The following is a 26763-nucleotide window of genomic DNA, read 5'->3' as shown; positions in this document are numbered from 1 at the left end:
GCCATTAAAGTACCAGGCACTTTCAATACGCTCGTCCTCGTTCAAGTCTTTTATAAGTTTGGCGTTCATAGGAGTTACGTGATCGTGCATCACAAAGCGCTTCTTCAACTCCGCATTTGAGCGATTCTTTATGACCATCACTTTCGTCTCGGTATTCCTGAATTTGGCGATGACTGGCCGTGGTCCGACATTACCACCCGATCCTGGCACTCTGTGTATGGCCAGTATATCTGTTGGTTGTAGATCAACGTTAACTGTCTCCTTCAAGATTGCACAGAGATCTGCACGCAGATTTTCGTTTTTTTGCTCATTCCATTTGGTGAACTTAATATTGTCCTTTTGCGAATACTGCTGATTGCTGTTTGCTAAAGTAACTGCTGTTTCAGTCAAATATTGATAGCGTTTCAAATGTTCTTTTAGGGCCCTGAGTTATGTTTGATCAAAGTTTCAAATAGAGAGAATTTAATGCTTGGATTTTGCGATAATCAGATACATGTATCTTGAGTCTTTATTGTGTCGCACGCATGCAATTTGAATCGTTACAGAGACGAAGAAAATGTTACTGCGACGGGACCAACACAATATAGAAGCTCATAGAGAACCCTGTTACACTATCATATATATTATGTTTGGATTTAAATATTGAATATTTAACTCCCGATTCCTTAGGGGCCATCTCAAAGGTTGTCCTGTTAATACTACAAGATCCTGGGGAATTTATTGGAAAAACTCCAAATTATCATATTTTTCATGTTTTTTGTTTTAGAGATTTCTTTTTCAGTCAAGTACATGAAAGCTTTGTAAATAGTCATAAAATTGTGCATTTTCAAATATGTTGACCTCTAGGTATGTGTAGAAATTATAACAAAGATTTTTTAATGCCCAATACTTGTACCTCTAAATATGTATGCGGTATACATATATGAATACATCATAACAGAGGAATTATCGGCGCAGATGAATTGGTATGGTAAAAATACATCTACCTTAGTGTGCTTGTATGTTTCTTTTGATGTTCTGTCAGAAATTTTACGAAGGTATGTTAAGGTTACAACAAAAAATTCTACGTGCCTGTATGATATGACGTCATAGTAAGCTATATGACGTGAAGTTTCAAAGATAACAATTTCTTAAAATCGATATCTAAGATTGATTTGAGGTCGTAAATTGGATCAAAATATGCAGAGTCATAATATAAACGGAATGTTGTTCTTTCTGGGTCTCTGTATTTATCACAGGGGTTTAATACCAAACCCGTGACGTCATAACTGTTGATCATGCAGTAGCAGAGTGAAAGTGAAATGTAACGAGAATCCATGTAAACAAACACAAGAAATCGGAGTTTAAAAGCATTTAGAATGAATATCATGTGTGATTCATGTGGGAATAAAGCTTATGGATAAGGTATGCAATATAACTCTACAGTGTCATCGTAAAATAAAAGCAGAAAGGTTGTTTACATGCCAATCAGCTTTTCCTCATCGTTCGTAGCAAAAAAAAAATGCAAAAGTTCAACACTACGCCACATACTTTGAATCTTAATTTTTGTTTCTATCTAAAGTTCTTTTTCTATTGTTTTTGGAAAGTGCTCTAGAATCATATGGTTTACAGGAATTGATGCATTTTTCTCGATGTTATGAACAAAATGTAAAGATTTTGGGAAGGTTTCCTCCGAAAGTGTTGAATAATTATTTCTGTGATAGGACAGTAGGATTCTAGCAGCACTTTTCATGGTGCAGAGATGTTATAACATAACTATGAGTACAAATTGAAATTAATTATCCCCGGGGTAGTGTTGAACTTTTCACTTTTTCATTAAGGCATTTTTTCTAATTATAGACGTCACGTGGTGACGTTGTGGTGTAGTGCCTCTTGTAGTATATGTCTCATTGGCGTCTATAAAATGCATATGATAACAAAAGATTTATCCATGACTTTTCCGATTTATTAGTGTTACATTTTATTAAAAAAGTGTTAGTTCGCCGAATTCTGATCCACGTGCTGCCTTTACATACCCGCGTAGTAAAATATCCATGAACATCTTCAATATACAACTGAACAACGTGTCATTCTTCAGCGGTATCTGTTGCTTACAAAATCGGAAAACTTTGACGTCGCTATAGCCTGTTCAGTGTTTATTTTTCTTATTATTGTCGAAGAAGCATGTTTGCAAGCCCATTGGTGTTACAGATACTTTTAATTATATATAAATAATTTATTTATAAATGAGTTTCATTTTGTCTTTTTCTTGATTAAATATTTTTAAAAATTAGATTTTTCTTTGCTTTTTTAAAATTCAAAAATGTAAGTTTAAATATTATCATTTAAGTTATTCGTCTTAATACATGGATTTCTAAAGCTGTTATATTATGCTGTATCCCATAACACAACACACGCACTACCATTGTGTTGATTTGAATGACGGCAAAACGAATCGCAAAATCCCTCAAATAGTGCACTAAGACTAACTTAAGCTAGCAAAAAACTGGTTCAATCTATCTTTTTTTTACAATAATTAATTTTTATCATGGTCTCTTTCTAATGGTGCAGGAATTATTCTGATATTTGCAGTATTGACAAAGTTATGAATTTTTTTTTTCAGTGTAGACCTTTTTTTAAAAAAATCAGATCCGTAGAAATGCGTATATGCCATGTAAAGGGTTAGAACTTGGAACGCAATTTCTTTAATTTGGACACTTTCTTGTTCACACCTGATAACAACGTCACAAAAATAAAATGCATTACATCATACAGTCCCTGAAACGATCTATTTCCCATCTTTCCGTTCGCTCACCATTCGATCAGCGTGCGTTCACCGTTCTTTTATCGTCTGTTCACCGTTCGCTCTCCATTCACATTTTTGCGTTCACCGTTCACAAAATGTTCAGCATTGGCTTTTCGGTCCGTTCACTTTGCGTTTACGTTGTGTTCAGCGTTCACTTATCGTTCAGTCTTTATTGTCATTCGGAACTCTAAATTGAAAGGACTTATCTTTTATGAAGGTTAGAATTTACACGTTAATGGTAATAAAAAAATGTGGACTATGTGTGAACTCTGTAGACTTTAAGAAAATTAAGGAAACCAACGATGACTGTTTAACAAATGGATTTAATAGCTGATTTTCAAAAATTGATTACCTTACCTGCCCAGTATATTTAGGGAAAGAAATCTGAATTTTTATTTGATACACGAACAGATATCTGAGAAATGAGAAGGCTACCCCCCTCTCTCTCTTTTTTTTCTCTCTCATTTGTCTGTTCTATAACAATTATCACAGCCTATTACTTATGTAGTTATCTAATATGTTAAAAGAAATTAAATGTTCTTTGCATCATTTTGTACGATTATAAACAACGTCCGGGAAACGTCGAAAGATACATGTACACTGTAGAAGTTTGCTAAAAATGAGAAAACAACAAAAAATGACACATAAATATATATCGTTGCATTAAAATATGAATATGTATTCAATACTTAAAAATCCTTTGTTATTGAAAAAAAAATTATTTTACACGGAATCCCCTTGACACGAAATATATGAATGGTTGTTACAACCGCGGTATTTTATTTTATGTATGTGGTTTTTTGTTCAAAAACTACATTATTTTGGTAACTATTACACGTTTTTCAGCAATCAAATCGTATTAAATATTGATTTAAGGGCACTGACTCTGGTTTTATTGTATGTAAATTACAATAGCGAAGCTCTTCTTTTTTATACCAAATATAACATTAACTTCAGTGTACATGCCAAGTTTAGGGGGAAATCTACCGTTCAGATATATATTCTTAAGGGATCATCTTAAAATGAAGGTACATTTACTATTGGATTGATTGATAGATTGATTGTAGAGTAAAAAACGATTATAGCGAAGTCCTGGGGACCTGTGAATTTAATTCGCTATATCCGTAATTCGTTATATCCGTATAACGAATTCGTATAAACATATATAGCGAGTTTGCAATACCAATGTTTTCCTTCAAGTATTACTACCAAATATGTTAGGGAAGCAAATATTACAAAACATACCGTCGATAACTAAGGTTTTATAATGAATTGAATTTTATATACAAATGCTACAATAAAATAAAATCAGTTCAATTTAGCAAATTTTAAGATCTTTGAAAGTTCGTTATAAAAGATGTAAATTTCATTATATTTAACCTCATCGGGACTCAGAATGAGTTTGCTATATCCGTAAATTCGTTATATCAGAGTTCGTAGTAACCGTAAAATTTTACAAAGATTTATTAAGAATTTTGCCGGGGACCCAGAAAAAGCTTTATCCGTGAATTTGCTATATCCGTGTTCGTACTAAGCGAGTTTTACTGTAAATTGTTTAACGTCTCCCTCGAGAATTTATCACTCATATGGAGACGTCACCGTATGCCAGTGAAGGGCTTCAAATTTGAACCTTTACTCGGCACTCAGGGCCATTGAGTAGAGAGGGATATTTATCGTGCCAATACCTGCCGCTGACACGGGGCTTCGGTTTTGAAGGTCTCATCCGAAGGAGCCAGAACTTTCACTTCAAAGTGCCGAGCGCATGGCGAAGAAACAGTTGCTACCCATTTTATCGACCAGGTCAGGTCAAAGTCGCGGCCGAGATACGAACTCACGACCTCCCGATCACGGAGCGAGCGCTCTACAGACTGAGCTACCGTGAACGGTCATTATCTATAGGAATATATAGGAAAGTACCAATTTTTATCACTTTAAAAAATTATACAAATACTACAATAGACTTTTTGTTCAAAACATAATATATGATGAGTTATACTACAGTGTGCAATATATATAAGGAACACAAATTTCTACTTTCTTGTTACCAAAGGGGGCATCTAAAAATGCCCAAAAATTAACGAATTTTCCTGTTTCTATAGAGTATTACAAAACATGACATGTACGAAGGATTTAAAGGACAATATAAGTAAAATGATGGAGGTTTTATCAAATTTCTATGTTTTACGTACCAATCGGGCTTTATGGGATTTGATCACGTAACCAACCCGTTTTACATCTCAACAAGAGGCCCACGGGCCTTATAGGTCACCTGAGTATTTTGTAACAACTTTCAAACAATTAAATTTGGTACGTGTTTTAAACCAGAGGCCATGAAATTCACAATTCACAATTTTGAAAGAGGCACCACTGCTTATCAAAATTATAAACTTAGCATGCTTACTCTATTTACTTAATAACCAGAGGTAGATCAAAGTAACAAAGAGAAAATGCACTTCCACTTTATACCCAGTTGTGCACCTGACACCAAAGGAACCACTGACCCAGGGGCCACATATTTCAAAATTTTGCAAATTTTATCATAAAATGGTTAATTTATACCAAAGAGCAGATTTCAAAGCATTAATTTATTTTCAGACTATGTAACCCCCCCCCCCCCACCACCACTCTGACCCAGGGGGCATAAAAAACCACTTTACTAGATGCACCTTTCTTCATCATAAATATATATATACTTGGATCATTGGCATAAAACCCAGAAGCAAAGGAAAATATTTTCAAAGAGTTAATGTATTTTTACTATATAATCAACAGAGCCGCACCCTAACACCAGAACCCCTGACCCTGGGGTCATAAAATTCACAATTTTGGAAGAGGACTCTTGCTCATCATAACAATGTACTTAGTTAGTTGATTTAATACTCAGAAGCAGAGAAGAAGATTTTCAAAGAATAAAATGCATTTTCACTATATAATCAATAGAGCCCCACCCTAATACCAGAACCCCTGACCCTGGGGCCATAAAATTCACAATTTCAGAAGAGAGACTCTTGCTCATCATAACGATGTGCTTAGTAATTTTTTTTAATACCCAGAAGCAGAGGGGAAGATTTTCAAAGAATAAATGCATTTTCACAATATAACCTATTTAGCCCCGCCCTAGCACTAGAACCCCTGACCCTGGGGCCATGAATTTCACAGTTTTGGTAGAGGACTCAATGCTCATTACATTCATGCCAACAGTTTGCCTGCTTGATGTCCAGGAGTAAAGAAGAAGATTTTTAAAGATTGCAGTAATTTTAGTGGTTTTGGCCCCACCCCTCAGGCCCCAGGGAGGCGGGGACCATGAAATTCATAATTTTTGTTCCCCTCCACCCATAGATGCTGTATATTAAATTTGGTTGAAATTGGTTCAGTGGTTTCAAAGAAGAAGCTGAAAATCTTCAAATGTTAACACACGACGCACGATGGACGACGCACGACGACGGACAAAAACGGATAGCAATAGGTCACCTGAGTTACTCAGGTGACCTAATAAAATTCATGAAAAATTCAAGGAAATTCATGAATTATTCATGATCACCTCGCAGGGGTACTGAATACCCATACACAAGGTAGGGAAACAAAAAAGCATTCCAACTAATCAGTAATATTCAGCAATAATCAGTAGTGCCCCTAACACTGTGAAAAAAACCCCTGACCCTAGGTCCACACATTGCACAAATTTTAAAAAGGCACCCTTAAAATTGCCTATCAAAAAAATAAATAAATGTTTTATAAATACAAAGGAGCAGATTTCAAACAATTAATTTATTTTCAGTATATAAGTAGAGCCGCCCCCCCCCGACCCCTGGGGCCTTGAAATTCACAATTCTGCAAGATTAGGGCCCTTTCTCATCATAAATATAAAGGTAGTTCATCTGCTTCAAACCCAGAGACAGAGAAGAAAATTTTCAAAGATTTAATGTATTTTCACTATATAATCAATAGAGCCCCCCCCCCCCCCCAACACCAGAACCCCTGACCCTGGGACCATAAAATTCACAATTTGGGTAAAAGCACTCTTGCTCATCATAACTATGCACTTAGTTAGTTTATTTAATACCTAGGAGCATAGTAGAAGATTTTCAAAGAATTCGTCTATTTTCACTATATAATCAATAGAGCCCCCCCTCCCCCCCCCCCAACACCAGAACTCTTGACCCTGGGGCCATAAAATTTACAATTTTGGTAGAGGCACTCATGCTTATCATAACTATGCACTTAGTTAGTTTATTTAATACCCAGGGGCAGAGAAGAAGATTTTCAAAGAAATCATGTATTTTCACTGTATATAATCAATAGAGCCCCGCCCTAACACCAGAACCCCTGACCCTGGGGCCATAAAATTCACAATTTTGGTAGAGGCACTCTTGCTTATCATAACTATCTACTTAGTTGGTTTATTTAATACCCAGGAGCAGAGAAGAAGATTTTCAAAGAAATAATGCATTTTTACTACCTACTTATTTAGCCCCGCCCTAGCACTAGAACCCCTGACCCCAGGGCCATGAATTTCACAATTTTGGTAGAGGACTCAATGCTGATTACAATCATGCAAACAGTTTGACTGCTTGATGTCCAGGAGTAAAGCTGAAGATTTTTAAAGATTGCACTAATTTTAGTGGTTTTGGCCCCACCCCTCAGGCCCCAGGGGGGCAGGGATCATGAAATTCACAATTTTTGTTCCCCTTCACCCATAGATGCTTTGTACCAAATTTGGTTAAAATTGGTTCAGTGGTTGCGGAGAAGAAGCTGAAAATGTTCAAAAGTTTACGAACGACGTACAACGTACGACGTACGACGACAGACGAAAACGGATAGCAATAGGTCACCTGAGTTTACTCAGGTGACCTAATAAAACTCAAAAAATGATACCTTATTTCTTAAATAAACAGGTCACAGTCAATGTATCGTGATCAATTTCTGAAGCATTTTTTTTTAATTAATATTTTTTCGTGTTAAGTATCAGAGATTCTCTCTATTTAGATAATTTTGAATGTTTATGTTTTCGTGTGACGTCACAATTGATTTCCCGCACTCGGAAAATACGAACGTGAAGCGTGTTTACCATGCTTACGTCTAATTCATCGATGTCCTGTGCAATATTGAAGTAAGCTTCACCCTGTGATATTTATGAAAAATACGAAAAAAATTCATTGACAGGAATTTTTTCAGCTAAAGGTCCTGTTCCTCCTTAAGTGCTAAAATTCGGCATTTTCTTAAAAAATCTTATTGTAAATGTATCTATATCCCTTAAAAATACCTCGACGGTAGTTGTCCCAAAACGTGGCATGTACACTGAAGTTAATGTAAGTTATATATGCTATAAAAGTGAAGAGTTTCGCTATAGTAGTTTTTACACAATAAAACCCCAGTAATCCCCCTTAAGTGAAAAAAAGTTTCATTAAAACAGTGAATACGCTTCATATTACTATGATGCACGAAATACTGTGCGATTAAAACTACTGTCGGTCCCCTTTGAAACATTTACTAACAGAAAATATTGTAAGAAACTTAATTTAATGACATCATTTAATGTGCATGTATCGTCTTTCTTACGACAATTTTGGAAACTTTATTATTATTAATAATCTATTTATTTAATTATTAATTGTTTATTCATATTTTAGCACCTGTCATAAGAATGCAAAAAATAGTTTCAATGAAAGGAAAAAAATAAGGCATTCCGAATAAATCGTTCTTTTTTCGTTCATCGTTCGTCCATTGTTTACTTTGCGTTTGCACTCCGTTCGCGTTTGCTCACCGTTAACATATCATTCATTAAGTTGCATTCAGCGTTCACACATCGTTCACTCACCTTTCGCTCATCGTTTAAGTCGGAAAGTAAAATTGGTATTATTTAAGAAACAATTTATCACAATTAATGATGATTTTTGTGATTTTTGTGATTTGAATAGTTTACACAATTTTTAGATAACATATCTTTTTGTTGACATTAGTATTTAAGTGTAATGTATTATTGTTAGAACAAACTAATTTATGAAATACAACGAATCTTTATTACAATTGGAATGTATTAAAAGGTGTTTCATTATATGCTACTATGCGCATATTCATGGGATTTCCAGAGGGCTGGTAGTTTCTGGCTTGTCGGAAAGGAATGCTAAATTGCAATTCATTGGATATCACATGGATTAGCGAAAAAATATTGGAACGAATTTCAACCTTTTCTTTTCAAACGTTTTAAACACTTCATTACATTAATAAAAAGTAACGAATTAAAAAAAATCAATCACAAATACACCTAATGCGTAAACTAGTTAAACTTTTATTTAAAAGGACATTTCAAAATACATATCTGTTATTATGATATTTAATACTTATTTCAAAGATTACTCAGGTTTAATTATTTGAAGTGAAGATAGATACAGTTATTGCCGTACAATATGTATCTTCACGGGTTTTATATCAATGCACATATTTCATATTCATGTCCCAAACATTATTTATGAAGGTACAATGGTACAAAAAATCTACTTAAAAACGGAGTTTATCAAATTCAAAAAAAACGACTTTACAAATATAAAAGCTAAAGTATTACAGATTATGTTATTCCTGAGAACAGATTTCAGGATACATTATATTTCATGTTTTTTAGGAGCATACTAATTATTCTTCAAGCAATTTTAAACATTATGATCAACGAAATATAGAGCGATCCAACAAACACAGGCACATATAAACCTGAATGGGTTTATCATAAAGATGCAGTTATGTTAAATAAACAAGTATCAAGCACAATATGTATTTGTCTTAAGCATGGGTAATTTTTGTTTCGTTGTTACGTAAAATATTGCTTGGATAAATGTCATTTAAAAATCATTGCTTTTTAAAAGAGATTTCTTAACTAAAATTGAAATCCAACTGCAAACAAAATAATGAATGAAAGAAAAAGAAGAAATATATTGTAGGAAATGATTAACCAGCAGAGACTATTGTAGATGTTTCAATAAGTACTAGACATACTTACAGTTCACGTAAATTGTGTAAACTGGCGAAGGCATTGTCCTGTATCGTGGATATTTTGTTTTTGGAGAGGGATCTACGAAAAAAATAAATGAAAACAAGTGTATATTGTCCTTTTACAACATTCACCCTTTAAGAAATTTGATCTCCCTCAAAATCTATATTGAAAAATAAGATGAATAAAACCCTCTATTGTTCAGAGCGCTGCAAGCATTGATTTGAATACCTTTTATACGTTATATCGATTAGCTATGTCACTTGCATTCGTTTTGAAATGTAATTTCCCCAATTAACGAGTTTTATTATTTTTATGTAATTAATAAAATGCTAGAAATTAAAATACAATACATAATTATTTATTCTGCATAGCAGTTTATTATTCTTGATATTTTTGGAACATACAATAAAATGTCACTCATATGAACATTTAACACTTTATACAAATACATGTTTATGCTGAAAGATATATGCATAATTAGCTAAAATGCACATTTGATTAAATTTAATTTAAGTAATACCTTTACTCAGATGACTAAAAAATCCACTAAAAAGAACAAAAAACCACCTCTTACACATTGTACAATTATGATTCTTGTGTTAGAATTCAATTTAAAATACCTAGGTTAATAACCAACTTTTCATACTAGTGGCCCCTGAGTATTTCTCAGAAAATACCTCTTTTTTTACACTAAGACCAATTTTTTTCTTTACTCTCAAAAATTACAAGCAGCACAACTCTTTAAAAATGAAATATTACAGCAATTGAACAGCGATGATTCATTTAAAGAAACCACTAGAGTTTGGGCCATAAACTTAACAATTATTTCAGTCCGAATTTCCTCTATCATACTTATATTTTCCCATTTTTTTATCGAAAATTTAACAAGTCTTAATGATAAGAACTCTAAATTATTTATATCCTCAGGTTACTTTTTTGTCTTTAATTCCATTGTAATAATATAATATGGGTTCAATGATCAAATTATTGAGATATATTGTCTGGGGTGGTTTTTGTTCATATATTTGAATTTCCTAATTTCATAGCATTCAAATATCTGAAATAATTTATAAGCTTAAACGCATATAATTTTTGAAAAATGATGTTTAAAAATACATGTTGATTTTACATTGAGACAAGAAATAATAAATTTTGACATAAATGAAAAATGAAAATTTCAGTCCGAATTTTCTCAGCATTACCATATATTGATTTTTGTTCCCGTTAATTTCTTCGAAAAATAAAATATCAAATTTTTAAATTGATATTGAGTTAAAACTTGTTTATGTTATTCATTTAGAACAATGTTTGATTTAAGATATCATGCTATATAATATCCTGTCTGTTTTCTGAAACCTGCGTAAACGTCATCTTTAAGTACATAGCAATTTAAACCACAAGAAGATTTTATAATATTATGTAATCAATTACGCCACATATTATGTAATCTCTGTTGACATAGTAATGATATTCATTATTCGGTTTTATTTGAATTTTTGATACAAATAATAAAAACAGAATCAGTAATTTTATGGATTTCTTGACTAATTATTAAATGATTAATTACAAGTATTCTCTTCTAATTTAAAATAAAGTCACATTAGTTACAAAGTGCAACATAGTGTTTTGTTGCTAATGAAATGGAAAGTGAAGGCGGTTTTTTTTTAAATTCTGCGATAGTATAAAAATTGTGAGATGGATTCAGGACAGTACACGGAATGGGTAAAAGATGAGAAGTCCTACAGATTAGTTATTTTATCAAAATTAATTTACATTGGCAATTGTAAATAAATGTTATTTTTATTTATGTATCTAAGGGACGACTTATTATAAAGTGGCATACACTTACCTTCATAACCGTCTTTAGCTCGAAATTGTCAATTTTATCATTTATTTTTAAAAAAATAATTTCAGTTTAATTATTTGTATATATATTCAAAGTTGCTGAAAGATATATGTATATACGGTCACGTGTTGTAAATTAAAATTACGTGTTTTGTACATACATTATAAACAAAGGACCAGTGCTGGCCTATACAAAAATCTACATGTAAAACAAATTAAAAAACAGAAAAACGATCGACTTTAACAAAAACAGCTAAATTATTACCGTTGATGTAACTTCTGACAACAGATTTCAAAAGAGATTAAATCTAAGATATTAGAACCTACTGGTAATTCTTCAATCAGTTTCAAACATTATGGTTAAAAACATATAGAAGGATCCAACGAACGCAAGCTCCTTTAAACTTGAATGGGTTCATCATAAAGATAAACCTATGTTACATTAACAAGAATTAAGCACCATATGTATTTGTGTATTTGTCTTTAGCCTGTGCATATTTCGTTGTTGAATTAATTATTGGTTGGTTGAATGTCATTTGAAAATCGTTGTTTTTTTTCCAAAATTAAAAGAAAAAATTACAATAAACTTCAACTGAAAACAACAAAAAAAATGTAAAAAGTAAAGGTTAAATATTGGTAGGAACTGTGGTAGATTTTAAGTGAACATATATAACGGTTTGTGTTACAACAAGTACTACACATACTTACAAGTAACTTAAATTGTGTAAGCTGGCGAAGGCATTTTCCTGTATTGAGGAGATTTTGTTTCCGTCAAGATCTCTACGAAAAGAATGACAGAAATCAAATGAAGATACTCATTTTACAATATATGCCCCTCTAAGAATCTTAATCTTCATCAAAATATGTTTGAAAAAAAAATGATGAATGAAAACTTTATTTGTTCAGAGCAATCAAGCAATGGGATGGAATATTTTTATACTTAATATTGATAACGGATGTCAATTGCATTGATTTTGAGATGTAATTTCTCAAATAAATGAGTTTCTTCTTTTTTTGTAATTGATAAAATGTTAGAAATATAATTACATTATAATTACTTTGCATTGCAGTTCATTATTCTTAATAATTATTTGTGCATACACTTAAATGTCATCCCTAAAAAAATAAAAAATAGCGTAATCTTTAAAATCATTAGACCTTTCATTTTAAATAAAGAAAAAGGAACTAGCTGCTCAAATTAGGGGCCCAGGGTGGATAAAAGTCTTTTATCTTTAACTCTTTAATGATCAGTATTTTGTTATACATTAGTGAAGCAAAGATATTTATCGTAACGATTTTCAATAATATATGATAAAAGTTGGATCATGTGTTGCGTTATTAGGGGTCACAAGGGGCCAGAAGGTCAAATCTTTGACGTTTTCTATCTAAAAAGGGGAATATTTTGATAAGCAATGTTGAGAAAAGATGGTCAGAATAATCTTCTAAACAGTGTGCACACACCGTTTAATTTTTTGTAAAACGGCCCCGTTAATGACTTTGAGTGGTGGCCCCTAAACATTTCCATTTAGTATATCTCCACAACGAAAAGAATTCTCTGAATAGGTATTGAACAAAAAATCTTCCAAATCATGAGGCCTTCCATTAATCTCAAGAAAAAGTGTCTGACCCCTAAAATTAGGGACCCAGAGTGGTCAAACGTCTTTTATTTTCAACTCTTTATTGATCAATATTTTGCTATACAGTACTGAAGCAAAGCTATTCATCTTAACAATTTGCAATATAACGTAATAAAATTTGAATTATACAATACGTAATAAGGGTCACAAGGGGTCAGAATGCTAAATCTTTGAGGCTTTATATGTCGAAACTGAGGAATATTTTGATAAGCAATATGGAACAAAAGATGCTCAGACTAATGTTCCAAACAATATGCACCGTTTGAATTTTTGAAAAACAGCCCAATTAAGGACTTGGTGAGGTGGTCCCTAAATATTTCCTTTCAGGATATTTCTTCAACGAGAAGAAATCTGTGAATAGGTGTTGAACAAAAAGTTTATAAAAATCACGAGACCTTTCAGTTGAAATCAAGAAAAAGAGGGTGACACCTCAAATAAGGGGATCAGAGGGGCAAAATATATTTCATCTTAAACTTTCTAATGAACAATATTTTGTAATGCACTACCGAAGCAAGGGTATTCATCTCAATGATTTGCAACAACATAGTATAAAATTTCAATCATACGTTACGTAATTAGGGGGTCACAATGGGTCAGAACAGAATACTAAATCTTTGATGCTCAAGATATTGTGATATAAATCAAAAGAATTAAATTTAATGAAGGAAAATTTAATGCCAATCTCATTTAAGGACGACAGACCTAATTCGAAATTTCGCGTAACTGCGCAGGAAGTCGCGCATCTGCCTTGAATCAGATTGACGTAATTATGTATTGCTAAAGATGATTGATATACATCTTTAATGTTTACAAGGAGTTTCATACCTTTATTCCCAATTCAAAAATATTTTACACAATTCGATCTACATTTATTTGTTGATTCTGTAAGTAAATGATTATTTTACGACATTTGCCATAAGCGCATGGCGAGTAAACAAAAACGTGTTTTGATGTTGATGACTTTCCTGACTCGCCGGTTAGGCTGGTTTTGTTCATTTGAAGCTTCGTTTTTCATTAAAAAATGAAGTGCAGCAAGTACAAACATCGTCATAAACTACGGCCAAATGTACGACCCCTGTCTCTCATTATCGATAAGATTCTAGAGCGGATTCTGGACCGTGGCCTGAGACAATTCTGATGGCGATGATTTTTAAGTAAAGATCTTTTTCTGAATAATGTCTGTTACGTTGCCTTTTCGTCCTAAAGATGAACTAAACATGCATGATGCTAAATGAACATAAAAGTGTTTGTAAATGAAGGAGAAAACAAAAGCCCGGAATGCCAGTACCTAACAACTGCCAAAGCTTGAAATTTCTGATGTGATATCAACACTATTCAGTATTTCATTTGGAACAGGTAACCCATAAATAGATTTTTTGTTGTAGGCTAAATATTGCATTTATTCATTATGTTTTATTATTATTGTTGAATATATTTCTTTTAATGCATCTTTAGGTCTATGTAAAAATGTTAAAAATTTTGGATGCAATTGCAATAGGTTGTAAATGTTAAGCAAAATACCTTATTAGAGTAGCTGAGTTAATTTATAAGCATACTTAATTCTCAAAGAATATTCAACCAAGCTTAAATATAAAGCCATGCAGATAAACCTGGCTATTTACCTGCTTAGAGATGAATCACGTTATTTTTAAATATATGTACATGTATTTTGTGCTAGCTTCATTCAATCATTGATAAAATTTTTCCTATATAGCAATGAAATTAAACTAGCAAATTTCTTTAAAGATATTTTACACATGTGTTGTTGGTAATTCCCCTGTGTTACCAACATGTAATCATTAGAATCAAGTATGGCAGTATGCTATCTTATACGTTATATACCATATAATCCATATTAACCGCCCCTGCCTCTATAAGCGCCTTAGGTCTTTTTCAATTGTCAGGAAATAAGGGCCCTCTGGCTGTAAAGTAATTAAAATCAAACAAGAATTGTATCAAAATATTGAAGAAAGTGAAAATTAAACTTATCTATTATCCAATATTTCAATGGTAATGAATAATTTAGCATAATTTGGGTGCATGGGTCATCTTCACTTTACGTAAAGTTAGACATTATTTTATTGGTTCCTTGTATTTTTTTCTTTTTTTCAAAAGATTTTTTAAAGTTAAAATATGACATTGGATATCATAAATAGAGTACCAAAAAAAAAACACCCCCTTTTTACAATTTTCTAAACGCCCGGGCGGTTAATAGGGATTATATGGTATTTGAACCCTTGAATCATTTGTTTTAATGCAAAAAGCTGTGTATCATTCATAATTGTTTCCTCCAAAAAAGATAATAATAGGTTGCCTTCATCTTTTACAGTACATGCACTCGCGGCTTTAAAAAATTAACAACTCAAAACTGAATCACACTTATAATACTATTTTATACAAATTTAAGATGCATGTACATGTATGTAGATCACAATACTCAAAAATGTATTTTGCATTTCAAATTTAATGTTTTATTTTTTTTACCACAGAAAAAATCTGCAGACTGAGATACTTGTACTGAGGAAATACCTGCTGTTGAAGAAAAAATTACCCAAGACTTGTTTAGGTATGTTTTTGAAGTCCTTTAAAATGAAAACTTCACTCAATGACGTGACTTTTCAAAAGGGAGGTAAATGTTAAAAGTCATTCTCCTATTCTTTGTACACTGACAATGCTGATTAATCATATGTTTTATTAGGGTGTGAATATTAATTTTTATTTGGAGTCTTTCAGTTTATTCATATATTATGCGCCTGAATTTTTTCGGAGCCAAATTGTTTTTGTCCTGTTTGTCTGTTTGTCTGTCTGTTTGTCTGTTTATCTGTCTGTCTGTCTGTTGTCAATTTTAACCTTCGTCATAACTTTTGAACCGTAAGAGGTGTAGACTTTATATTTGATATGTGTAATCCACTAATGAAATACTTTCAACTGACACCAAGGTCAATGACCTAGTGAGCTTGACTGTGACCTTTATGCTAAAAATAGCTTTTTCGAACTTTCGCCATAACTTTTTAACCATGAGAGATAGAGACTTCATATTTGTAATGATTACTCCACTAATTAAACACTTTCAACTGACACCAAGGACAGTGACCTTGTGACCTTAACTGTGACCTATTTGCTAAAAATAGATTTTTCGAACTTTTGCTATAACTTATAAACCATTAAAGGTAGAGAATTTATATTTGGTTTGCATACTTCACTTATCAAGTGCTTTCAAACGACACCAAGATCAATGATCTTGTGACCTTGACTGTAATCTATATTCTTAAAATAGCTTTTTCGAACTTTGTTGCCGCCAAGCGCATAGTGTTTAACAAACACATTTTGTTTTTTATGCGCCCTAATCGATAGATCAGAGGTGTATATTGTTTTTGTCCTGTCTGTTTGTCTGTTTATCTGTTTGTCTGTCTGTTGTCAACTTTAGCCTTATATAGCCATAAGTTTTAACAGATAGAGACTTCATATTTGATATGCATCATCCACTAATTAAGTTTTCAAAAGACACCAAGGTAAATGGTAAATGACCCTTAGTTTGACCTTGACTGTGACCCTTAAGCTAAAAATAGCTTTTCAAATCTTTGTTGCCTCTGGGGGCATAGTGTTTTTTTTTTTTTATTTTACCTTTGTTAACAAAATGCAAAAAAATGTGTACACTTGATATTGATTGATTGAATGTTATTGATTTATCTGAGTATCACATAGCTTTTTGTGTATTTCAGGTAGAAACAACAATATGCAGATAGTTAAAATTGCTGCATCTATTGGAGCACCCATCATCGTCAGGAATTTTTCTTGAATTTCCAGCATTTCCAAAAATGCACCTTGCAGGCATGGATTGATTGTTGTAGCTTAAGCCTTAACACATGTTACAAGATTATTCAACCCTGATGAGAAGTCACAAGATGCAGTGAATGACACTTGGGAGCAATGAAGAGTGAGGGTTCTTTATTGTGCCAATGTCTGCTGTTCCAACCTTTACTCTCTCAACCAAAAACCTCCAACTTTACAGCACCAGAATATATGATTAGCCACTGGGAAAATTTTTACAAACTTTTCATATGTAACAATAGTGCAAGTTTTTAGTGTTGTTCTACATGTAAACAGCATGTACATCATTTTTTAGATATACGTACAGATGTGATGAAATAATTAGGAACTCTAGTTTGTGTACGGTTAGTTTTATCCCACTTGTACATATGTTTAATTATATACCTAATGTGTATCACCCAATTTTACTGTTGAATTTACGTTATCACATGACGTCGTGATCCGATTTTCCGGATCACCAACATGTTGTTTTCTGAATCCATATCACCACTCTCTGAAACTGATGAAGTAGTACGCAGAAATATGACGTTATTTTTCTTGCGCATTAAAAAAGTCCCTTGTTATTATGCTTTGTTTTATGGATAAATGTTATGCAATTGTTCTCTAAAGTTTTCTTTTGCTATATTTTGCTAGTTATAAAGGGGTATATAATAAATTTATCATTATAACAGTAACTTGATCCGAAGAGCCGTATCACGTCTCGTTGACAGGCGCGGATCATCAGATCAAACTCGACGCTTCGCGTCTCGTTAGATCTGAGGATCCGTGCCTATCAACTCGACGTGATACGACCCTTCGGATCAAGTTACTGTTATAATAATATATATATATATCTCATAAAAAAACTAGTTCAAAAAATCAAAGTTTGTTTATAAGGTAACAGCTAATACATGTAGCTATTTAAAATGACTGAGTGAAATCATTATAAACAAACATATACAACAAAAATCTTTTTGTATATTAAATTTCATCAATACATGTATTTGATACCCAATGGTACTGTTTGATATTCCATAGTTAAATCTATTATACCTGTCATCATTTTTTCCTGAAATGTGAAATACTTTATCAATAAAGTTTTTTACCTGTGTGTGAAATTCTTAAACTTTTACAATTATAGTAACCTAGACTCAGAGTAAAATAACACAGGTGCATTATTGTCAAATTTTGCAAAAACATTCCCAGATTACAAATTGATAGATATTTCAGCTCAGGGGGAGGGGGGTTTAAGGTGGGACACAATAGGGGATCAAAGTTTTACCTAGAAATACCAAGAAACAAGATGTGTTTGTGAAACACTGATGCCCCCGTATGGCAACATAGCTAAGATTAAGCTTTTCTTAAATGCAAATTTAATTCATTGGTACCAAGAGTAGGGTATTCTCACTGGAAAACAATTGTGAAATTTGAAAGTAAGCCAATGTTAAAGTTTTTTTAATAAGTACAAAAATCTCCAATATCAAGGTCAAAAGGTCAATGTAATTAGTATCAAATGAAAGGTCTTGCTATATTAAAAAAAAATCTGCTCAATAACAGCAAAGCCAGTTGTTATATTGATATGGAAGCATCATCAGGTTGTTTAAATTCAAAGATTCAAGCCCCCCCCAATGTAAACTCTCAATACTGAAGTGATTTTTTTTTCTCTAGCCAGTGTGCTAAGATGAGCAATGCCCCCCCCCCCAATGTAAACTCTCAATACTGAAGTGATTTTTTTTCTCTAGCCAGTGTGCTAAGATGAGCAATGTCGCCCATGAGCCTTTTGTTTTTCTGTACTATTTTCGTGATGAATGCATCAGTATTTGACTATTTGATCATATACAGTAAAGCACGCATATAATGAAAAATCAAAAACACCTATCTTGAAACAGTCCCTTATACTTGAACTTTTACTATCTATGCTTATTTTAAATTTGACAAACACTGTATCAGGTACAAGTATTTTAGTTAATTACAGGTATGCTAAGAAAACATTAACTAATGAAATAATCAGGCTTTCAAATATTGATTCCATTGGGATGTGGGTCACAAAATCGTACTTTGAGACAATCCCTAGAGTATTATACGCATTTATTTCACATAAATCCTTATTAATCACCATCCCTAGAAATTTTAAACAACTTTAAATTATTATTTTTATTTAGTGTAAAAGTAAATTGAAGAATAGGGAAAAAAACAACACAATTTCTTTTGCCAATATATTTTCCAAAAATATGCCATTCACCGGAAACTAACACACCCCCTTAAAAATTTAGGCCGATGACCTATTTATTTTTTGGCATAATTTCTAGTAAATTATCTTGTTAACATTGTATCTTAATATGAACAAAAATTCTATTGCAGAATTTTTTTAATCATCACTTTTATACTATAAACTCGCATTTTCCCATTACTTCCTATAGTAATCATCGATTTTCGTTGCCTACTTTTGAAACGCTCCCTATTAAAAATCTATATCGATGACCATATATTTTTTTCATCGATTTTAACTCACAAAAAGTCACTTTACCTCATATTAAAATTTGGGTAAATTTTCTATTGTAGAAATGAATTAGGTCCGTCGTCGTTAACGAATATCTCAGTCATAATCATATCATATCTTATCGAGAAATTTACGAAATCCAGAAATCTGAAGACCTACTCGTTCCTTGCAACGAGATCGTATCTAGTTTTTATTATATCTTTTGTGCACGCAGTTTCTTGAAGACTACCTGGTCGAATTACGCGAAAATGTAAAGACAGATGTGTTGTTACATGAATTTATTATATCTGGGAGTAAAATTGGATTGATTAATTGATTGTATATTGTTTAACGTCCCTCTCGAGAATTTTTCACTCATATGGAGACATCACCGTATGCCGGTGAAGGGCTTCAAATTTTGACCTTAACTCGGCACTCAGGGCCCATGAGCAGTGAGGGATCTATTTCGTGCCAACGCCTGCCGCTAAGACGGGGCCTCGGTTTTTAAAGTCTCATCCAAATGACCCGCAACTTTCACTTCAAAGTGCCCAGCGCATGGCGAAGGAACATTTGCTACCCATTTTATCGACTGGGTCAGTCGTGGCCGAGATACGAACTAAACATCTCCCGATCACGGAGCGAGTGCTCTACCGACTGAGCTACCGTGAACGGTCAGTAAAACTGGAAATTCATTTCTGGAGCCAAGTCACAGACCAAATTCTCAAATAAAATTGACATTTTGTCTACGGATAATCTCTAGAACGGTAAAAGATATCAATGTGACACTTTCAGGAATCATAGATCGTGATAAACACTATCCAGGATGCGGCTTTTCGTTCGTCATCAGTACTACCTATCGGTACTAAATGCGAAATTAAGAAGGGGCCCACAGGCCTTATAGGTCACCTGGAGCGTTTTCTTGTCCTACTCGGGTTTTAACCCGGGATACGAAACTCGATATGCGCACGCAAAGTAAGACGAGAATGACTTTACTTGACTGGTTAGATTCTCCAAAATGGCGGAAGTTATCAAACCACAGTTGTACGGAGATTTATTTATTGAGGATGACACGGACATTTCATTTTTCCTTGCGATAGAGCAGACCTGGTTCGCAATTCTCCTAAATTTAGAGCAGCATAATTTTATTCCAAGACTTGGAGGATTTTCCGAAAATATTGTGCCGCAGTTTGATAGCAAACAGTTTTCAAGACATCTCAGAGTGAGCCCAGAAATTTTTGATATAATCATGAACGCAATTGAACATTCCCTCACAGATGATAACGCATGGCCCGGTGGATCAGAACCGATACTTCCTAACAAAAAACTTTTAATGTTTCTGTGGTACATGGCAAATCAGGAAACATTAAGAGAAGTTAGCAATATATTTGCAATAGGAAGCACAACTGTTCATGAAATTGTAATGGAAGTGTCAGAACCAATAAACAAAAACTTAGTTAATGTAAGTGAATATTTGTGGATAAGATTATTTCAATATTTTAAAATAAAGATAATTTTCAATCCCCTTAATTATAAAATTATCAATAAAGGTTTTCATCCATGCGTGTTCTAAATATTTGAGGTGATCAACTGGCCAGATGCTAATAAACACAGCAAGTTTTATCAAGACAATTTCAACTCCAGTTCGGGCTACATGGTATTATCGGCCTTTTGGTTGGCAGACATAGTAGGTTAGCTTCAGCTCCTGGTGGAGACAAGGACTATTTGAACAAGAAAAAACATTCCCTTCAATTCAGATACCGGTAAAATATTTTATTTACTGTGAGTTGACATCATGTAAACTATTTTTTTTTTTTATTTCATTAAATAAACCTCAGCTGGTAATTAATGTAAACTGTATAAAACTTACTTTTATTTACTTATTTTTGTGGAAAAAAACCATTAATAAAATGCCTTTTGTTTAATGAACAGATTGTTGCAGACTGTGAAATGTTGATTAGAGATGCATATACGGGCTGGCCTGGGTGCATCCACGATGCACGCGTCCTCAGAAATTCCTCTTTGTTTGACAAAGCCGAAAACGGACGTGTTGTGGTTGAAATTTTATTATTGCAGACAGTGCCTATCTATTAAGGGATTGGTTGATCACACCTTACCGAGATAATGGAAGACTTAAGGCACAGCAACGCAGATTTAGTCAGATGTTGTCCTCGGCCAGACAAATTGTTGAACAGGTATATGGACACTTAAAAGGAAGGTTTCGGAGACTATGGGGATTAACCGTTCGAAAGCTATCTCGTATAGTTTCACTGATTATTTCAGGATGCATTTTGCATGATTTATGTGTTTTGCATCATGATGACGTTGAAACCTTTATAGACAATGATGACAATGGGCATTCCAATGCCTTCCTCAACATTTTTATTATACCCCCCGCTTGAAAAGTGGGGGTATATAGTAATCGGTATTTCCGTCCGTCCGTCCGTCCGTCCGTCCGTCTGTACGTCTGTCCGTTCTCACGAAATAATGGTTAAGTGACAGTTTTTGTGCCCATTTAAGATTTATGTGACTCTTTTATTTTATGTGACTGTCACATACAAATTTGATTTTTTTTAGCAGAAATGAGTGTTATGTGACTTAAAAAATCATTCTAAAGAAGTGTCACATAAAAAAATACGGACAATATTGTCCGTATATGGACGTCCGTCAAAAGGTTTTGAGATTTACCTCCCTTACCCCATGTATCATGTTTTGCGCCACATAATTTTTTTGGAAAAAGTCACATAAATTTGTCAGTCACATAACCTGCATTTCGTGGGTCCGTCCGTCCGTCTGTCCGTCCGTCTGTTACGCTTTGGGGTACCCATCTCTTATCCGCAACTCCTCTCATACCACTGAATGAAATTTGATGAAACTTTCACAGAATCTTTATTACATATTGCCATTGTGCACCTCCTATTTTACTTTTTGATCCGACAGATATTTTGGGTTTCCCGGCCACAGGAAAAGATGGACTTTTTCACCAGTTATAACCATATGGGAGGCGGGGGGTATCATTTAGTGAGCTCATCGCTCACAGTACCTCTAGTTGATGGAAGGGATGGTGCCTTATTCAGACAACAGTTACTTAACAAATTGCCATTGTAACTGATTTTATTGACACTGATTTTAAATTGATTATGATTCTTCTACAGTATATAGTACACAAATGTATAATCAAGATATTAAATAAAAGATTTCTGAAATGTTGTCAATCTTTTATTCACTTTTTGTTAAAGAACAAAACAAATATAGAGAAAAAATTGTCAACAATACAATGCAAATTTAAACACAATAAGAGGCCCAGGGTATAATTTTGATTGCTAAGACATGTTATTATAGTTTATAAGTTTGATTTGTTGAGTCCCATTTAAATGTATTTTCACTTAAAAAAAATGGTTAAGGCTTCTTTATACAGCATCAATAAATAGTTTGAAATGTCATCATATTTGAATCACAAAAGTTATAAAAACTACTGCAAAAATTAAAATAAATAAAATCAATGGTGTGGATTTCACCAAAATTTATGCAACGTTAAAACTGCACAAAACCATGAATTTTTGTTGATTCAAATCAAAATATACACATATTGTAGTACATTGTGTAGATAATTATTTGTCCAAAGACTTCTCCATTAGCTCTGGCATACGATCGATGCGTCGCATTTTGTCTTCATGCTGTGTTTTCATGTAGTCCATAAGTTCCTTGTTTTGTTCTTGGATATTCTCAATTAATTTGGTGCTATCGGATATCTTGCATTTGGTAGATTTTGATTTCATAGTTTAGTACGAGTTGTGGATTTGGAATCTGTGTCACTTGCTGATGTTGACTGCTTTTCTTCTTCAGAAACTATCATAATGTCTTCCTCCTTGTCCAATGCACTGTCGATTTTTAGTTTTTCTCTAGGGCGTCCTGTGTCAAAGGAAACAGCTACCTTGGTGGGGGCCTTATTGTTATACCTCGCTGAACTGATCTAAATATTTCCAGGAATGTTTTTTTATTTCCAGTTTTGTTATGTTCGTCATTTATTTCCTTGTATTTCTTTTTCAATGCCTTCCATTTATTGATCAATTGTGTCTTGGAAACTTGGATATTATTTATTTTTTTTTTATGCATTTCGCTTTCTATTTCTTCCCCATAAGGAGTCATGGTATTTTGTGCCTGTAAACTTATCTTCCCTCTGAAGCCTTAAATCAATTAACTATTTTTCATCATTCTCCGTCCACACATGCATTGTTCTCTGTAAGTAAATTTAGTTTTTCAGTAAGAAAATTGTGAAACTTGTGACAGGTTAAAACAATTTCATTAGATACTCTCACTCTTATTTCAGAACAATTTAAATCAACATCTTTTTCAGATTTAGACTGACTAGAGAATGAGTTTGTGAATAGAGAAGAGAAGCACTTTGTACTGGCACATGTTGAAATTAAGAAAAAGTCAGGAAGAATTTTCTCTAAAATTTTCAGCAAAATTCCAGTCTACCTGTGAGTCGAAGCTTGAAGTTGAGACACTGGAGGGTGTAGAACGGCCAGATGCAAATTCCGGTGAAGCTGAGCGTGACTCAGAAGGCCCGGGGATCTCACATCCACTGGGAGAAGTTCTCAAGAAGTTGATGCACGCGTTGCTTCCCTGATGGCCCCTTTTGTCTCTGGATCTGTGTATAAAATGATGTTATTCATAATCACATTAAAAAAATACATGAGCTAAATTTATAAGAAAAGAATTTTTTTATCTAAACAAAAAGTTTTTCATTTAAATCAATTTTAGTAAAATAAGCACATAAAATTAATGATGTTTCTTCAGCCGCATAAAATATGTTACTGATTGAGATATATATTTATGAAATAATATTTAAATTGTATACTTACCATCTTCTGACAGAAAAATTGTAGCCGAACTCTCATCTAACAAACAGTATTGTCCATCTATCTGTATTTCTACCCTAAAATAGAGAAAAAAACGGGATCTACATTTAAATTTATTAGTTATAGAACTCACATGTTTCTTGCCCAGATCTTCATGCCTTTAATACAGAAAAATTATATTCAACCTATTCATTAACCGTTTTTAACCCGTTATGCGACAGCTCTATTCATCTGGTTCATACAGTCCAACAATTTTACGTTTTCCGGGAGTTTTTACGATTCTATATTTTCATGCCAGGAAAACGTCAGATTTGTAGTTATGATAAACTGTAGTCAACAAATTTTTACGTTTTTCTGACATTTAAAATATCAAACTCGTAAATAAGCCAGGAAAACGTCAGATTTTTCGGACTACAGTAAAACTCGGTTATAGCGAAGTCCTGGGGACCTGTGAATTTAATTCGCTATTTCCGTAATTCGTTATATCCGTATAAGGAATTCGTATAACCATTATAGCGAATTCGCACTATGCATTTTTTCCTTCAAGTATTACTACCAACTATGTTAGTGAAGCAAATATTACAAAACAAATCCTCGATAAGTAAGGTTTTCTAATGATTTGAATTTTATATACAAATGCTAATAGGAAATAAAGTAAGTTCATTTTATCATTTTTTAATAATCTTTGAAAGTTCGTTATAAAAGATGTAAATTTCATTAAATAAAACCAACGGGACTCAAAATCAGTTCGCTATATCCGTAAATTCGTTATATCAGAGTTCGTTATAACCGTAACATTTTACAAAGATTTGTTAAGAATTTTGCCGGGGACCCAGAAAAAATTCGCTGTATCCGTCAATTCGCTATAGCCGTGTTCGTACTAAACGAGTTTTACTGTACAATTCATAATAACTAAATATCAGGGTACAAGACGGCAATTACGTTGCCGATCGTTTTTTGAAAACAAAAATATTGATAATAATATTACAGGTCTGTATTACGTTTTAAAAATCTTAAAAAATCCCTTTGCTGATTCGAAATATAAGAAAAAAGATATTACTCACATGAGCTCTTTACCGCCTTACGCCGTCTTTCTTTCTCAAACCCAGCATCGTGTGAGAGTTGAACTCGATTTAATCCCGCATTCAAACTCTCGCTCTTTAAGTTTAACTCTTGTGACCAGAGTCAAAACTAGAGTTCGAGGTGAAAACGCTCCTGAGTATAAAGTAATAACTTTCCAACAATTGAATTTCTTCTTTTCTTAAACCAAAGGCCATGAAATTAACAATTTTGAAAGAAGCGCAATTGCTTATCATAACTATACACTTTAATTGTACTTTAATTGTTTTATTCCCAGAGGTATATTAGAGTAACAAAGAGAAAGTGCTTTTCCACTGTATGACCAGTTGTGCACCCCATCCCACAGGAGCCCCTGACACTGGGGCCACATATTCAAAAATTCTGGACATATTACCATAAATTCTATTTCATCATAGATGGATGATAATTACCAAAAGAGCAGATTTCAAAGCATTATTTTTTTTAGAATATGTAACCCCACCCCCGCCCTAGAATTAATCTTTTTTTTTTAAGAAGCACCTTTCCTGATCAAAAATATGTACATTGATCTTTGGCAGAATACCCAGAAGCAAAGGGTAAGATTTTTAAAGAATTTATGCATTTTCATTATTTAATCATTAGAGCCCGATCCTAACACCAGAACCCCTGACCCATGGACTATGAAATTTACAATTCTGGAAGAAGGGCCCTTGTTCATCATAACTAAATAGGCAGTTTATCTGCGTAATACCCGGGATCAGAGAAGAAGAAAATTTTTAAAGAATTAAAGTTTTTTACTATATAATCAATACAGCCCCACCCTAACACAGAACTCATGACCCAGGGGCCATGAAGTTCGCAATTTTGGAAGAAACAGCCTAACTCAACATAACTATATGTTTGCTTATAAAATACCCGGGATCAGAGAAGTAGATTTTCAAAGAAATAATGTATTTTCACTATATAATCTATAGAGCCCCGCACTAGCACTTAAGAACCCCTGGTCCTGGGGCCATGAAATTAACAATTTTGGAAGAGGCAGCCGTATTCAACATAACTATGAACTTGGTTAGTTTCTTTAATGCCCAGGAGCAGACAAGATGATTTTCAAAGAAATAATGCATTTTCACTATATAATCTATATAGCCCTGCCCTAGAACTAGAACTACTGATCCAAGGGTCATGAATTCCACAGTTTTGGTAGAGGACTACATGCGGATTACAATCATGAAACAGTTCAACTGCTTGATATCATGGAGTAAAGAAGAAGATTTTTAAAGATTGTATTAATTTTTGTGGAT

At 33.3% G+C, this 26763-nt stretch overlaps 2 long non-coding RNA genes and 1 pseudogene across 2 annotated transcripts in view; 2 read left to right on the top strand and 1 right to left on the bottom strand.

Moving 5' to 3' along the window:
* Window positions 1-26763, bottom strand: part of LOC134261236 (uncharacterized) — a 50378-nt gene that overhangs the window by 6161 nt on the left and 17454 nt on the right. The gene's annotated exons all lie outside the window — the stretch shown is intronic.
* LOC134261235 (uncharacterized) lies at window positions 14149-17422 on the top strand. The gene is made up of 3 exons (XR_009990771.1): window positions 14149-14608; window positions 15742-15818; window positions 16975-17422. It is a non-coding gene; the product is annotated as an uncharacterized LOC134261235 (long non-coding RNA).
* LOC134261234 (putative nuclease HARBI1) lies at window positions 20705-22646 on the top strand (annotated as a pseudogene).

This window comes from Saccostrea cucullata, unplaced genomic scaffold (genome assembly GCF_032062105.1).
Source record: "Saccostrea cucullata isolate Sc308-1 unplaced genomic scaffold, CSIRO_AGI_Scuc_v1 ctg947, whole genome shotgun sequence".
NCBI classification, from domain to species: Eukaryota; Metazoa; Mollusca; class Bivalvia; order Ostreida; family Ostreidae; genus Saccostrea; species Saccostrea cuccullata.
The sequence above is the reverse complement of the archived record's forward strand: the minus strand, read 5'-3'. Positions and strand labels throughout refer to the sequence as shown.